This window comes from Ailuropoda melanoleuca, chromosome 11 (assembly GCF_002007445.2).
Source record: "Ailuropoda melanoleuca isolate Jingjing chromosome 11, ASM200744v2, whole genome shotgun sequence".
NCBI lineage: Eukaryota > Metazoa > Chordata > Mammalia > Carnivora > Ursidae > Ailuropoda > Ailuropoda melanoleuca.
Window position 1 is genome coordinate 73,509,891 of NC_048228.1, and position 15,127 is coordinate 73,525,017.

The window sequence follows — 15,127 nt, forward strand, 5'->3', positions numbered from 1 at the left end:
AACTTTACATCGGAATCTGGGGATGTACTGTATGGTGATTAACATAATATAATAAAATAAAATAAAATTTTTTTAAAAAAGTGAAAAAAAAACAAAACAAAGATGTAATTCTCCCTCTTCTTAAGATTTGATTTATTTATTTGAGAGAGAGAGAGAGAGCACGAGTGGGGTGAGGGGTAGAGGGAGACACAGATTCCCCGCTGAGCAGGGAGCCCAATGCCAGGGTGGATCCTGGGACTCTGGGATCATGACCTGAAACAAAGGCAGAGGCTTAACCCACTGAGCCACCCAGGCACCCCTAGAATGTAATTCTTTTATGAAATATGTAATTTAATTCCATGGTATCAAGATTTTTACAGCTAGAAAAGAGGATATCATAATCAAGAAAACATTTTAAAACTAGTAATGGTTTTAATTATCTGACTCTGCAATGGTAAAATATTCTACTCTCTAACTATATATAGAATTAAGTAAAACAGCAACTTGCCAAAGCTGGATGTTATATTGAAATGAATGCAACTGCTTTAAAATACTCTCACCTGGAAAGAAAACAAAAGATCATAAAAATGATGGGAGTTAATATAATAATTATGTTGACATATTATTTTGCCCTACCCAAAAATGGTCCTTATATTTTATTTTATAGAATCACTACAGAGTCATCTTCATTATTTTTGTTATACCCGCCAGTCATAATTACTGTCACTATAATCAATGAAATGCTACAAAGCCACACAGTTGGTTAAATCATTAAAGCAGAGAAAATATCTCAAATGAGAACTTAAAGACATTAAGGAATTCCTTTAAAATATACTAGGGAGTGCCTGGGTGGCTCAGGCAGGTGAGGGTCCAACTCTTGATTTTGGTTCAGGTCATGATCTTAGGGTCATGGGACGGAGCCCACCCAGCTCCATGCTGGGGCGAGGGGTGGGTGTCTGCTTGGGATTCTCTCTCTCCCTCACCCTCTGCTCCTCCCCCCTGCTCTCACTCTCTCTCTCAAATAAATAATAAATCAATCTTAAAAAAATAAAAATAAGTAAATATACTAGTTAAGACTAGTTCTTATAGCCATAGTGCATATGTGTGTATGTAACAGGTAAATAAATGTGTGTGTTTGTGTGTCTGAGAAAAAGAAAAGAGTAATAGAATAAAAGGCAACTGAAGGCATGAGTGTTTATGGATTTTCAAACTCATTTTGTTTTAGATTATGTCAAACCTGGCATTTCAACTGCAAGTAGATAGTTTCAGTCTGTCCAGTTCATAGCCACTGATATTTAGAGGTAAAATGAAACACGATAGAGAATAATAAATAACATTTAAAATGTCTACCTGCTAAAGAATGTAGATTTCTTTGATTATTTTTTATGATTGAAAAGCAACATACAGTATGAAAGGGAGGTTCAACAAATCTGGAGATATAAACTATATTCCCAACTCTGACACTATCTCATTTTATGACTTTGTGTAAAGAACTTCACTCCCCTGATTTCAATTTCAATGTATACATATGTATCCTGACTATAGATGTGCTACATATATTATGATATATGTATCACTATATATGTATGTAAATAATTTCATAACATACATATCATAAAGTTTTGATGTCAGATACCTCTTATGGTATAAAAAATGTGAATGATGGAGTTAGGATTGATTTTAAAGTTCACATTGTAATGATTGCAATAAACATCTAACTTATAGAATTATAAAAATATAATGGTATTTCATTTACAAAATATTCATGTAATTGTAATAACTATTTTGACTTCAAAATTAAAACAAATTGAAATTTGAAAAAAATAGCTAAAACCATAATCAATAATGCAAAACTAAACAGTCACAGATTTTGACAAATTAGAGAAATCTTTTTTCCAAAAAGGCTTAACTTTTTCTGTTAATATAGGATTGCATTCAATAAAAATTAATCTAAAAGGAAGATAAAGTATCATTGTAAGAAAAACATCATTTATAAAACATTTCACAGTTACATGTGATTTCTATAGACAGAAAGATGAATACAAATATAATCATTAATGAAAATACAGAATAACTAATTTTAACTTAGGTGCATGTGACAATTCTCTATAGTTCATTCATTTTTTTACAGTAATATGGTATGGATTGATAAGCATTTATTATTTTGAGGATAGTTAAAGACTTGACTTTAAGTAAACAATCTGATATTTTTAATATAATAAATAGTTCAGAGATTTAAAAACTTATTGAAGCATTTAAATGCTATCACCCACCATATTAAAATCTAAATTGAAGTTTTGGGAAAGCATACTCATTTCACAAAGCAGAGGCAGAATTCATGATTTGACCTGAGTCAAGTGCCAAGCTAATGTAATAGAAATTCTCAAATAAGAGACAGGCAATTGCAAAAATAGAAAGAGATCAGACTAGGTTCAAAAGCTGATGGAAGCAAAAGAGGCTGGAAGACTAATGCATTGGAGCTGGCAGTCCACAGTAATTCTACTGGACAGCAGCAGATAGTTTTATTCCAAATCCTTTGAAGAACCGAATTTTTTTACTTTATGGTTATACATTCATTAATGACCGAGAAGAACAGAGCTCTCTGAATCAGTGATTTCACAGAATGTTCACCTGTTCTCCTGCCCCAGAATGCATAATGTGTGATGAGAATGCCTGCTTTACTTTAGAGGCTTAGGAGATAATGTGTAATTGGTGGAACGAGCAGGCATGTAAATGTGCCCTATAGCAGCCAAGTGATTCCTGTTGTGTTGATGTAGAATACAGGGCAACGAACTGCTGATAATGAAGCTGGAGTTATTGCTAGAGTTCTTAATATGAAGGATAGTAGGTTCCTGTCTAAGAGCTTGGAAAATTATCTGCTGAATAAAAAATGATTTATTAAATGAAAAAAATATGATTTACTGAATGAAGGATTTTGAAGAAGAGAATAAAATGATGAGTACCTTCATTTGAAAAACTGCATGAGGAATGTACTGGAAGCAAAACAGAATGTGTTAAGGATCAGAAGGTGTGCATTCACCGTTTTTGCTTCTCCAACATCTAATCTCTTGTCTAGCAATTTACTTCTGGAAACAGCCTATCTACCACTGTCAGTCCTTACGTTTTGGCCAGAGTTAGCTTGCTGGCATTTTGCAGTGGGCCTATGATTCAAGTCCAATTTGTGCTATAGTTAGAGGTCTAGGAATGAACTGAGACAATGAAAATAGAGCTACTTGTTGACTGAGAACAGGGTGAACCATGAGAGGGGAAACAAAACAAAACAACAAAACAAAACAAAACAAAACAAATAAAACAACAAAAAACAACCCTGGGAATAGGAGAGAGTAATAACTAGTCTTAAATATATTGTTTAGATTCTTGCTTCCGATAGGAGAAACAATTAAATACCACTTTTAAAATTCAGTTTGGGTTGAGTTCTATTACTTTTAACCAACCATGTCTAATATGAAAGTCTAATATGTAAATCTAGGTGAGAGTTCAGGATCCACAATGTTTTTTTCACTATGATCCTCTGAGTTGCTCACTTCTCTTCCCAATAGTAACATCACATAAAATAATCCCAGTTGTAGTTCCTAATATCACCATCGGAATGTGTGAAACATGCTTAGAGGCAAATGAATTTCAACTATTAAGAAAACATGTTCTTTGTGTCTGAATATGGTCTTAAAGAATTTTTCTTAATAAGATAATAAAGGGACACCACTTAAGCATAAGGAAATTGTACAGTAAATTGTAAAATAAACACTTCCATTCAAAGTCATTTTATGAAGCCTCAAGGAATATAAATATGAAGGAAGGAAATTAGAATTAAAATATTCATATAGTAACGAACTTGTTGGGAAAAAGTTAGCTAAGAACCTATCCATAGAAGCACACATAATTATAATGGTATAAAATGAATTTACATGTGATTAATGTTGGGGAAGTAAATCAAAAGAAATGAAAACCATTGTTAAACTATGGTGGCAGGCTTATAAGGGAACTTATTTTTAAAATTTCTTTTAGTTTCCCAATATTTTAAACATGATTTTGGTGTCACAGAATGCTAATATTTCCTTCTTTAATGAATAAGTACTAAGTAGCATATTTTTACATCAATGGCTTTTTCTAGATCATTTAATCATTTGTGTTCATGTGCATTTATTTTAGGGGTCATCCACAGACCTAATTAAAAAGAAGCTGACTGCTTGTTCTGAATATCTAAGTGTTCAATTTCCGTAACTCTGAAAACCAAAGTCAAATAAAAAAAGCAAAACAAAATAAAACACCTGCTCTTTCCCAGAAGGATCCTTTTCTCTCAAGCTCTAATATACTTAGTCTTTCTCCAAATGTATTTTGGATTACTTTTGTGGCGATGAAACTTGAAAAAAGAAATTAAATACCAAAACATGCATAGCTACATGATTCCTCAATTTAACATTTTTAAACATTTTAATGATAAGAGTACAGTTTTTCTATTTCCTAAATTCCATTCAAAAGTATTTCAATCCTTTCATTCTTCAGGTATTAGAGAATAATTTAGGGTCATATTCAATCAGTCTTATTAAAAGCTCTCACTCACATTATGATTTCTGTGTACAAAATGGAAAAATAAAGTGGATAATGCAATAACTCTCACAAACACATGGCATATTCATTTCTGCCCTCTTTAGCTTTGTTCTCTATGCTTGTCTTATTACATTTTCCCTTCCTCTTTTCTTGACAGTTATTCTCTTACTTCTTATCTAAACTATTTCATTTAATTTTTCTTTACTCTGGATGAGACTTATATCCATGAAATGGAAAAAAAAAAGTCCCACTTGGAGATGTACTTGTGGTTTAAGGGGATATGGTGCTTGTGGAAAGCTTATGGAGTTAAGTGCATTTTCTTAATTACTCTAGCTTGTATTACAGATGGCAGTTTTCCTGTACATTTTAGGAGAACACATAAGGAGAGACCAGAACAATCACTTGTCATTATTTATAAGTGCAATGCATCTAGGAAATATTTGAGGAAAAATAAACAATGATGAGCTATTCTTGAGGGCTGAGGGGAGATTCATTGAGAGGAAGAAGGACCTTTTAATGTTTAATTGGGTCTTAGAAGATTACAGTAGATAAGTCTTATTTAAGAAGCATTGATCCTAGAAGTTAGAAAAGTATTCTTGGTCAGAAACTAGGGCTTTCTTTCTCTTAAAAACTTGTTAACTATAGAAAGTCCATGGATGGTTTCAGGGTTTCCATGAGCAATAGAAGCAAAACGTTTATGTGTCAATTTCCTCCTTATATTTGAAAATTGTTCATGTGAAAACATGATTTTTGTCAATGTCCTGAAGGTATATATGTTCTAAACAGAAGTATGTGGTATGAGATACTATTTTAATTTTTATTAATCCTTGTTTTTCTTATTATGCACTATTATGAAAGCTGAACCAAAGATCCACATAATTGAAATCACTTTCTTATCTGAATTCAAACTTGATTTTGTATTTTTGCATAATATTGTCTTTTATTCAGGCAGTGGAAACTTACTTTTATAAGAAAAAATAAACAAGCATGAAGGCCATATTTTTCTGTGCCTGTGTTTAAAAAAATCTTTTTCCGAAATAATAAAGTAAATTATATGTGAAAAATGTGCTTCAGTATAATTCCTCTGGAGAGCTTTAAACATTTAAATAGTTTTTCATAATTTCCATAGTGCCCAGAAAGTTAACAACTCTTGCTGTGAGTGGGCTGTGCTCCTGACTGCCTACACTGAGAACCAGAACTTTGCGCGCAATTGTCATAGAGTAACTCAGTCTAGAAGATCTGTTTACTTACACCTATAAGTATATTAATACAGAACTAAGTAAGCACAAATTATTTAATGACTTCAAGCCACATTAACATAGGTAAAACCAGGATCATGATAACCTCAATTTCATTATATGGATTTTTATTTTTTATTATTTTTTAAATTTTTTAAAATATATTACGTTAGTCACCATACAGTACATCCCTGGTTTTTGATGTAAAGTTCGATGATTCATGAGTTGCGTATAACACCCAGTGCACCATGCAATACGTGCCCTCCTTACTACCCATCACCAGCCTATCCTATTCCGCCACTCCCCTCCCCTCTGAAGCCCTCAGTTTGTTTCTCATAGTCCATACTCTCTCATGCTTCATTCCCCCTTCTGATTACCCTCCTTTCTTTATTCCTTTCTTCCCCTACCGATCTTCCTAGTTCTTACGTTCCATAGATGAGAGAAACCATATGATAATTGTCTTTCTCTGCTTGACTTATTTCACTTAGCATTATCTCCTCCAGTGCCGTCCATGTTGCAGCAAATGTTGAGAAATCGTTCTTTTTGATACCTGAGTAATATTCCATTGTATATATGGACCACAACTTCTTAATCCAATCATCTCTTGAAGGGCATCTTGGTTCCTTCCATGATTTAGCTATTGTGGCCAAAGCTGCTATGAACATTGGGGTGCATATGGCCCTTCTCTTCACTACGTCTCTATCTTTGGGGTAAATACCCAGTAGTGCAATGGCTGGGTCATAGGGTAGCTCAATTTTTAACTTTTTAAGGGACCTCCACACTGTTTTCCAGAGTGGCTGTACCAACTTGCATTCCCACCAACAATGTAGGAGGGATCCCCTTTCTCCACATCCTCTCCAGCAATTGTTGTTTCTTGCCTTGTCTATTTTTGCCATTCTAATTGGTGTAAGGTGTTATCTTTGTGTGGTTTTGATTTGAATTTCCCTGATGGCTAATGATTTTGAACATTTTTTCATGTGTCTGTTAGCCATTTGTATGTCTTCATTGGAAAAGTGTCTGTTCATATCTTCTGCCCATTTTATGATTTGTTTATTTGTTTCTCGTGTATTGAGTTTGAGAAGTTCTTTGTAGATCCTGGATACCAGTCCTTTATCTGTAGTGTCATTTGCAAATATATTCTCCCCTTCCGTGGGCTGTCTCTTAGTTTTTTTGACTGTTTCCTTGGCAGTGCAGAAGATTTTATCCTGATAAAGTCCCATAAGTTCATTTTATCTTTTGTTTATCTTGCTTTTGGAGATGTGTCGTGAAAAAGGTTGCTCTGGCCGATGTCATAGAAGTTGTTGCCTATGTTCTTCTCTAGAATTTTGATGGATTCCTGTCTCACATCGAGGTCTTTCATCCATTTGGAGTTTATTTTTGTGTATGGTGTGAGAGAGTGGTCAAGTTTCATTCTTATGCATGTAGCTGTCCAATTTTCCCAGCACCATTTATTGAAGAGACTGTCTTTTTTCCACCGGAAGTTTTTTCCTGCTTTATCAAAGATTAGTTGTCCAAAGAGCCGAGCGTCCATTTCTGGCTTGTCTATTCTGTTCCATTGGTCCATGTGTCTGTTTTTGCCAGGACCATGCTGTCTTTGTGATCACAGCTTTGTAGTACAGCTCAAAATCCTGCATTGTGATGCCCCCAGCTTTGTTTTTCCTTTTCAACAGTTCCTTGGAGATTCGATGCCTTTTCTGGTTCCATACAAATTTAAGGACTATTTGTTCCAGTTCTTTGAAAAATATCTTCGATATTTTGATCGGGATAGCATTGAAAGTGTAGATTGCTCTGGGTAGCATGGATATCTTAAGTATGTTAATTCTTCCAATCCATGAGCATGGAATATTTTTCCATCTTTTTGTGTCTTCTTCAATATCTTTCAAGAGTGATTTATAGTTTCTAGAATTTAGATCCTTTACGTCTCGGCTAAGTTAATTCCAAGGTAACGTATGGTTTTTGGTGCTATTGTAAATGGGATGGATTCCCTAATTCCTCTTTCTTCAGTCTCACTGTCCCTTTAAAGAAATTCAACTGATTTCTGAGCATTGATTTTGTATCCCACCACATTAATGAATTGTTCTATAAATTCTAGTAGTTTGGAGGTGGAGTCTTTTGAGTTTTCTGTATAGAGTATCACGTCATCTGCAAAGAGAGACAGTTTGACTTCTTCTTTGCTGATTTGGATACCTTTGATCCCTTTTTGTTGTCCGATTGCTGTTGCAAGCACTTCTAGTACTATGTTGAATAATAGTGGTGAGAGTGGGCATCCTTGTCGTAAACCTGATCTTAAGGGGAAGGTTTCTGGCTTTTCCCCATTGAGAATGATATTCGCTGTAGGCTTTTCATAGACAGTTTTTATGAGATTGAGGAATGTACCCTCTATTCCTACACTCTGAAGGGTTTTAATCAGGAAAGGATGCTGTATTTTGTCAAAGGCTTTTTCTGCATCTATTGAGAGAATCATATGGTTCCTGAGTCTCTTCTTGTTGATATGATGTGTCACGCTGATCAATTTGTGAATGTTGAACCACAGTTGCATCCCAGGGATGAATCCCACTTGGTCATGATGGATAATCCTTTTAATGTACTGTTGGATTCTATTAGCCAGGATCTTGTTGAGGATTTTGGCGTCCATATTCGTTAGGGAAATCGGTCTGTAATTCTCCTTTTTGAGGGGGTCTTTGCCTGGTTTGGTGATCAAGGTAATATTGGCCTCATAAAATGAGTTTGGTAGCTCTCCTTCTTTTTCTATTTTTTTAAATAGCTTTAGGAGAATAGGTATTATTTCTTCTTTGAATGTTTGGTAGAATTCTCCAGGAAAACTGTCTGGGCCTGGAGTTTTGTTATTTGGAAGGTTGTTTATCACTGATTCATTCTCTTCTTTAGGAGAATAGGTATTATTTCTTCTTTGAATGTTTGGTAGAATTCCCCAGGAAAACCGTCTGGGCCTGGAGTTTTATTATTTGGAAGGTTGTTTATCACTGACTCAATTTCTTCATAGTTAATTGGCCTATTTAAGAAATCTATTTCTTCCTGTTTCAGTCTTGGTAGTTTATAGGTTTCCAGGAAGGCCTCCATCTCTTCCAGATTGTTTAGTTTTTTGGCATATAGCTGTTGATAAAAGTTTCTAATTATCCTTCCTATTTCATTGGTTTTGGTTGTGACCTCCCCCTTTTCATTCATAATTTTATTAATTTGGGTCCTTTCTCTATTCTTTTGGATAAGTCTTGCCAGTGGTCCATCAATTTTATTGATTCTCTCAAAGAACCAGCTTCTAGTCCTGTTGATCTGCTCTACTGTGGTCCTGGTCTCTAATTCATTGATTTCTGCTCTAATCTTGGTCAACTCCTTCCTTGTCAGTGGGTTAGGCCTGTCCCTCTGTTGCTGTTCCAGTTTCTTGAGGTGAGAATATAGAAACTGCATTTTAGATTTTTCTATTCTTTTGAGTGAGGCTTGGATGGCTATGTATTTCCCCCTTAGGACTGCCTTTGCAGTATCCCATAGGTTTTGGACCATTGTGTTTTCATTCTCGTTGGTCACCATAAATTGTTTAAATTGATTTTTGATTTCCTGGTTTATCGAATCATTCCTAGCAGGATGGTTCTTAATCTCCAAGTGTTTGAGTTTCTTCCAAATTTTTCCTTGCGTTTGGGTTCCAATTTCAGTGTTGTGGTGTGAGAATATGCAGGGAATAATTTCAGTCTTTTGGTATCTGTTGAGACCTGTTTTGTGACCAAGAACATAGTCTATTCTTGAGAATGTTCCATGGACATTAAAATAGAATAAGAATTATTTTGTTCTGGGGTGTAGTGTTCTATATATATCTATAAGGTCCAACTCGTCGAGTATGGCATTCAAAGCCTTTGATNCATTCAAAGCTCTTGTTTCTTTGTTGATTATCTGCTTAGGTGATCTGTCTATTGCTGATAGTGGAGTGTTGAGGTCCCCTACTATTAACGTATTATTATCTATATGTCTCTTTATTCCGGTTAAGAGTTGGCTTGTGTATCTAGCTGANGTTGGCTTGTGTATCTTGCTGCTCCCCTGTTGGGGGCATATATATTTATAATTGTCATATCCACTTGTTGGATACATCCTTTAAGAATAATATAGTGCCCTTCTGTATCTCTAACTATAGTCTTTATTTTAAAATCCAATCTATCTGATATGAGAATTGCTACCCCAGCTTTCTTTTGAGGTCCATTGGCGTGAAAGATGGTAGTGCCCTTCTGTGTCTCTAACTATAGTCTTTAGTTTAAAATCCAATATATTTGATATGAGAATTGCTACCCCAGCTTTCTTTTGAGGTCCGTTGGCGTGAAAGATGGTATTTCAGTCTGAATGTATCTTTAGGTTCAAAATGAGTCTCTTGTAGACAGCAAATGGATGGGTCCTGTCTTTTTATCCAATCTGCAACCCTGTGGCATTTTATGGGAGCATTTAGGCCATTTACATTGAGACTGATTATTGAGAGATATGATTTTAATGATGCCATGTTGCCAGTAAAGTCTTTGTTTCTATAGATTGTGACTTTCTGTTCTGTATCACTCTTGGTGCATTTTTACTTTTATAGAATCCCCTTAATATCTCCTGTAGGGCTGCTTTCATGGTTACGAAATTGGTCAATGACTGGCAATTCTGGAAGGTCTTTATTTCTCCATCAATTCTGAATGACAGCCTTGCTGGATAAAGGATCCTTGGCTGCATGTTTTTCTCTGAAAGAGCTTTAAAAATGCCCCCCCAACCCTTTCTCTCATTGCAGGTCTGTGTAGACAGGTCCGACGTAATTCTGATACCTTTGCCTTGGTATGTGAGAAATTTCTTTGCCCTGGCCGCTTTCAATACTGTATCCTTGGATCTAATATTTGCGAATTGCACTATGACGTGACGTGGTGTAGGTTTGTCATGGTTGAGCTTGGATGGGGTCCTCTCTGCCTCTTGGACATGAATGTTTGTCTCCCTTGCTAGATTAGGGAAGTTTTCAGCTGCAATTTGTTCAAATATCTCTTCGAGACCTCTGTTTTTCCCCACCCCCTCGGGGATGCCGATGATTCTGACATTGGAACGTTTCATTGAGTCAGTAATCTCACATAACCTCCATTCTTGAGCACGGATTATTTGAGTCCAGATTCTATTTTAGCTTTCTTTCTACTAACCCATCCTCCAAATCGCTAATACGTTCTTCTGCCTCATTCACCCTGGCCATCAGAGCCTCTAGTTTTGAATCATTTGGCTCATAGAATTTTTAATTTCTGCCAGATTCGCTCTCATTTCCACACTTAGAGATTCTATATTCTCATTAACATTTTCGTTAATACTTTTTTCAAGTCTACACCTCATCTTGACCATTGTTACTCTGAATTCCATTTCTGATAATTTGGTTATATCCATATCCATTAGTTCTGTGGCAGAGGCCACAGACTCATTGTCTTTTCTTTGCTGGGAGGGATTTCTCCTTCTCATCATTCTGATGAGGAGAGGTTGCGGGGTTGTCTAGAGCCCAAATTATTGACCAGGTCCAGGCCGTGCGCCCTTGTTTTATAGGGATCTTATGGATGTGGGCTTCTTGATTTTTCCACGTTCTGGGGGAGGGGCCTGCCGTGCCGATACTCAGCCAACCCTGTTTGGGTAGAGTCTTCGTGTCCCCTGCGAGAGGGGATGGGGATGGGCACGCTTTGAGCCGGTATTTCCAGGCTTTTGTTCTCTGGCGGCTTTCCCTAGAGGTTTGCTGTGTCTCTTCTGAGAGTCAGAGCAGCAGTGGCCAAATCTCAGCCTCTGTCTCAGAGCAGATGGATGGCGGACCGTTCTGCCCTGATGTTCTGGCCACTTTAACTCTGATTCTGTTGGTGCTGCTCAACCCTGCATCATCCCTGGATGTGCGCCCCACACCCGGGGTCCCAGCCCTCACTTCCAGGGCCGGCGCATCTCTGTCCTTTGTGTTTCTAAGACCACCAGCTGCCAGCCGCCCCCGCGTGCTCCCAGGGCTCCTGGTCTCATTCTGGTTCCTGTGAGGACACCGGAGCTCCTGTTTTCAGTCTGGTGGCATGCGTTCCCTGTCTCATGGTCTCAGTCTGCTCTCTCGCGGGTGCCGGGTCCGGGAGTCTGTCTGCTCCCCCGTGCAGGTGGCTACCGCTTCCCGGTGCTGGAACGCAGCGCCTCCCTCCCCCTTCTATTTATCTTCCGATATTTGTGCACGGTTTCATGGCTCCCCGCTTCGTACCTCAATACTCAGAGCTAGAGATGTTCATTTGTAGAGATCCAGATGTATCTTCCTGCGTCTCAGGCTGATTCTGTGAGTGTTCAGGCTGGTCTAGTACCTATCCAACTTGACTCATGACCGGCTGAAAAAGGGGTCCCCTACTCCTCCTCCATCTTAGCTCCATTCCCTCATTATGTAGGTTTTTAAATAATATCTTCACTGAGATACAATTTATATACCATACTATTCATCCACTTAGCCTGTGCAATTCAGTGTTTTTCAGCATATTCACAGATATATACAATTACTATTACTATTTCAGAACATTTCATAACTTGAAAAGGAAACACCATGGTCTTTAGCTATCATCCTATTATCCCCTATCCCCAAGAAACCACCATTCTAATTTCAGTCTCTATAAATTCGTCTATTCTGGACATTTCATTGAAAGGCAACATATACTATGGAGTCTTTTTTTTTTCATGTTCAACCACCTGGTAGCATATATTAATACTTTATTTATAATATTCCATATGTGAATATATCACATTTTGTTTATCTATTCATCAGTTGATGGACTTTTGGGTTGTCTCTAACTTTGGGCTATTATGAATAATGCTTCTAGAGACCTTCGTGCACAATGTTTTTATGGACATATGTTTTCATTTATTTGGAATATATACTTAGCCTCAATCAAAAATGAAAGGACAATCCATGAAATGTGAGAAAATATTTTCAAACCATATATCTGATAAGGGCCCTAAGTCTAAAATACATAAATAATTCTTATAACTCAATAATAGAAGGACAAATAACCAAATCAAAAAAAGGGGCAAAGGATATGAATAGACATTTCTCCAAAAAAGATAAACAAAATGGCCACTACGCACATGAAAACATTTTGATGTCATTAGTCATTAGGAACATGCAAATCAAAACTCCAATGAGATACAACATCACACCCACTAGAATTACTGTAATCAAAAAGTCAGATGATAACCAGTACTGGCAAAAATGTGGTATATCTATCAGAACCTTCATACACTGCTGGTCGGAATGTAAAATGGTGCCACCACTTTGGAGAATAGTCTGATAGTTCCTCAAACAGTTAAATAAAGAGTTACTGTATAATCATGTATTAAAATTATTTTCAGCTCCCTTTAATAGTATACTCATGTATTATTTTCAAGAGAATTACATCTTTGTCAGTTTGTATCTCCAGTATAATCGGTGAAAAACAGCTGTGGCAAGTTATCATATAAAAAATGCTTTTCATCTTGTGTAATGCGGTTTTCTAGCCATTAAATGAATGAGACCCTGAAGAATTCACTGGCCAAATTAACTTCTCATCCCTGCATAATTTCTAACAGGATAAAGTAATCAACAGAGATGTTTCAGGATCTGGGGGAAGATAGATCTGTAGGTGAATCACAGCTGAAGTTGGTGGGAACTGATTATAATAAAAATAGACTCCTGATTATGAACCAAATCACATTTAAATTTCCCATTGATTTATAAAATTTTGCCTCCTAGTCTCACGTACTCCATGGCAATCTACCATTGATTCCCTTTACAATATTTTTCAGATCTTCTATAACCCAGTATCAGCCCTCACGATTCACTAAAGCACCATTGCAATAGAACCCTTTTGATTTTCCTTTCAGCCTCTGTCCTCTCTTATCCATCCTATATAGTTCAGTGCAAATGTTCCTCAAATGTCTATTTGCCTGTTAAGTGTCCATACAATCAAAATAAAGCCTCTATTAAGGTTTTCCAACCATTGAGGAACTCTACCTTTAATCCTCTCTGTACTCTAACCATGCAAAGATAATAGGAACTTCATATATCACCCTTTCTATAGTTAAAAATAATACATATGCCATGTCTGTTTTCTTTCATTCAAATTTTTATCTGAATTTTTTTAAACAAAGCTCAGCTGTTATTTTTGTGTGTGTGTGTGTGTGTGTTTGTTTTTTGTTTGTTTGTTTTATGTGCTTGATCTGACAAAGATTGATAGCAATGTGCCAAAGACTACTACTCTGCTATTCAGGGCATAAAAGTTGGAGACCATTATATCTTCACTTAGGATTATAATATTTATTAATATAAAATAATCCTTGTTTCATATACCATTTTTTGCCTTAAATACTACTTCAATCAACATTAAAATTACACTCCTGCTTTCCTTTGTCAGGATTACTTTTTATCTATTTTTCTTAGTTCCCAGTGCCATAGCAATTTTTATTCACATTTTTTTCTCAGTAGTTATGAACATTTTAATTGGAATTTTAAAGAAAGTAAACCTGCTACCGATTATTTGCCAAAGTCTGAACCCAGAAAACACCTTCATATGTTATATACTTCAGTATGAGTTTTTCTAAGTCTCCAAAAATTTTTAGATTTTATATAAAAATGTCAAATCTCCTCTACACTTCTTTTCTTTATAGAGTGTAAAATTCTATCATAACTTACAGAGAGAAAAAGCACTTACAATACATGTCAGAAAATATAAACTCAAGCTGTCTGCACTCCAGGACCTATCAAAAGCTTAGAGAGAAGTTAAGCTTAGAGGTTGTGTAAAGGTGTTGAAGAGTCCTTCCATGCTCTCTTATTGTAAGGCATATTCTTTGATTGAGGTGCATAACTGAACATAAGTATAGATCCTCACAGAATCACTTTACAAGAATCACATCTAATGGTGAGAGCTTGACTCTCTTTGATTAAGACAAGGAATGGTAGTAAGAAAATCACTTTTGGACTTGATACAAAATTACTTCCAAAGGCATTCCAAAAAGCACCATTTGAAAATGTCCCCCAATGACATTGAGGAATTTCTGCAAAAATTTATTTATCTAATGAGTAACATCTAGCATTTAGTTTCCCTTTTGTTTTAGCTATCAGTAAGTATATAGTTTATGTTTGCCTTTGTGTTCGAGAAGGGATATGTGGGTAGTGAGTATTGGAAGCTCCATAAACCAAACTAAGTGACAAACTTTAAGCATTTGGTATTTTCTTGCTTAATTTGTGAGCAAATATAATTAAAATGTGTGATAGACTAAAGCCATCAGCTACTTTGATAGGATTCTTTTAAAAAGGAAATAAAATAAATGTATAATATGATCTTGAGTTTTTACCTGGAATT